The sequence below is a fragment of the Zerene cesonia genome, chromosome 5 (genome assembly GCF_012273895.1).
Source record: "Zerene cesonia ecotype Mississippi chromosome 5, Zerene_cesonia_1.1, whole genome shotgun sequence".
Classification (NCBI taxonomy): domain Eukaryota; kingdom Metazoa; phylum Arthropoda; class Insecta; order Lepidoptera; family Pieridae; genus Zerene; species Zerene cesonia.
Genome location: NC_052106.1, coordinates 7,245,394 through 7,248,488, shown reverse-complemented (window position 1 = coordinate 7,248,488; position 3,095 = coordinate 7,245,394).

Below are 3,095 nucleotides of genomic sequence, written 5' to 3'. Positions count from 1 at the left end.
GCTCGATGAGGTTCTGTAATAGATCAGCTTTCATAAAATACTCATATGAAAACAAATACATACCAGCCATACTGATCGGGCCATGTTTGAGGAAAAAAGTTGCTATCATTGAATTGAGCGTTATAAAAATATAGATACTTTCTCGTTTTATATTCATTTTATACGAGATTTCTTTCTGTGCGAATAATAACGCATAGCTATGTTTGAACCGAAAGAGACAAGTCTTAATATAACATTTAAAACTCTTCTGATTTATGGAAATTTTATAAAATTTCTCAAAAATTTAATTATTTGTGGACAGAAGCTAGTTTCGTACTATTCTTACGAATCAGTAATGCCATAATTATTTCCACCAAAATCAAAAATTGCTGTGTTATTTTTATACATAAAAACCACAGATAATATAACACTAAACGAAAAACCTTGTGTAAGGGAATCATGCCTCGATGCGTACAAACACACAGTAAAGCACCATAAATGCCAAATGATTATAAAATTATTTAAAATTTCGTTTCTTGCCAAGTGTGTAGGTATTTTTTGTAAAGTTTTTTGCGATGTTAAGAATAATAAGTTAAGAACCCTATTTCATTGTATAATGTTGCTTATTATGATTATTAACAATATATAAATAATAGTTTAAACACTATAAGTTTTCTTTTGCGAACACAAATCATTAAATCCGTTCAATTGTCTGTAAGTTATAAGTGGTGTAACTGACACGACTTTCATTTGCTTTCATAGATTTCGTTTGTACATATCAAATGCGTTTTCAAATAAAGTTTCTTCCATTTAATAGGACACTATTCGAAGCAAGATTGCAAACGGAATGACGGTCAGGGACTGCTATAATAAGGATTCTCATATTACATTCAGATCATGCGCTGCAATTTCTCCGTTATCGAGTTCAGACGAAGCGGATCGCATAATTGTCACGTGGGAAAAGGTCTTATTGGTCTTGGCATTTTTTTTCACTATTAGCTGCGATGCTGCTGACCACTTGAATGGTTGGCGGAATGTGAATTCTTCTTTCTTTCGTTCTTTCTTCATCTAAATAAATAAATTTTGACTTAAAACGTTGGGTGTCCCTTAGGCACATAAAACCGAAAGAGTAGAAGAAATTCGATTACTGAAGTAGGAGTATAGGTGGCCGAGAGGCTAAGTGTTGCTACGGTATGGCAAAAAGACGTGGGTTCGAATCCCGCCTCGTGATCGTTTTTTTTTTTTTGCTATTTTTCAAAATATCTCATTTATAAAGCATAACTATAAAACTAAAAATTAAATGTACAACAATTTGTAAATTATATAAACTCCCATTAAAAACAAAATAAAGAATTAAATATATAATCAGATACGTGTTATAAAATAAAATAAAAATCATTCGATCACAGTTAGCTTTCACAGAAGCTCAGACATGCCGACTGCAATTAACACACATAATCACACAAATCAGTAGCGTATTAAACCTTAGCCTCCTTGTATAAAACTTGTATAGAATGCTAATAATTTTTTTACAAATTAAGAGATTTTTAAAATATAGATCTGTTGTTTTTCAATTTTCACATTGAAACAAGGCATAATAATCGTAAGTGAAAATTTGTACAGAACAAAGCAGAAAAATATGACTTATTATGTGTTTTAGGAAATAAATTCATTCCCTATTCCATATTCATTGGCGGTTGGCCTAAAAACTACATTCATGATAACACAATTTGAATTTATTTTCAAACAGTCTAAATTACATTATCACTTCATATCCCTTCCGTTATATTATCATACAATACATATTATATTATCCTTTAAAACTAGTTATTTGTAGTTGAAAAAAAAATCCGCATTAAGGATTAACTCAAAATTTAACCAACCGTAACGTTTAAACTGTTTTACAGCTTGAACTATCTACGGTTCATATCTTTGAACATGTAAATATGGTTGAAATACAATTTTGAGATAACACGAGCTCTCGTATCGCGTTTGCGAATGATAGTCGTGAGTTTATGATACAATTAATTAACTAACGATGTCCATCAACAAACAAATACTAGATCTAGAATGTACTTTCACTGTTTAGGGCTACCAGTTGATAGTTTTGTATTAGTATCGATGATAAAGTTATAGTTTCGTTTTTTTTTCATTAATTAGTTATTAGCTTTATCTGGGGTTATATTTTATCAACTATATTATATCAATAAACTGTACATTTTTATAAACTTTCAGATTTAGTAGTGCAATCTTCGCTTTATTTAGAGAAAAATATATAGGAAATTACAAGGGTGTGTATACAATAAATTAAATATGACGAGCCCAAATAAAGAATCAACTGTTACATTATTGTAATTATAGATAGATTATTCTAGTCGATTTTTTTTTAATACTGGAACGGCAACTGATTTGGTAGTCGCCTGATAATTTGCAGAAGTAGAGCCTGTCAAAAAGCGTACCCCCTTTTATGAGCCAGGGATAAAGAAAAGAATAGCGTTGGGAATAAAGGAATAGACTGAGATTGGTGAGGAAAGGGTATAGGCCTCTGGCTTTAACCCGAGGAAACAAATAATTAACAAACATTTTAATAAATACGACGTCACAGCCCTAGCCTTTTCATAGACTAAAAATCGTATGCGCTGAAATTGCGCGCAATTTTTCATTAGCGCGTCGCCGTGTCGCTTCTAAAACATTTCTGCACTTACGTGAGAATTTTCTAATTAACTGATAGAAAGTGGCTGCGTTTTTAATCATTTCGCGGGTTCCGAGCGTCAGATGACTGATTTTTGTGCATTACTTCTATATTAATTATTTGAGTTGAACGAAAGTGCGCAGAAGCATTCCACGCTGAATTCCTGCGCAAAGCGTTTCAGAAAGTATATTTGGTAATTAATTTTTCGTAGCGAACATAATTATGTATGTGTATACATTCGTTATTGCGAAAGGCCTTAGTTAACTAAAACTTAGAAATTATCTAGGATAATGAGCGTTGCATAAGGCAATTGGGTTTTTAAAAATGCGATAAAGAGAAATTATCTGTGTAATAACGGTAGTATAAAATAGGTAAGAAATTAATTAGTATAGTTCAGGGTAAATCTGTTTCTGTGGAATAAACC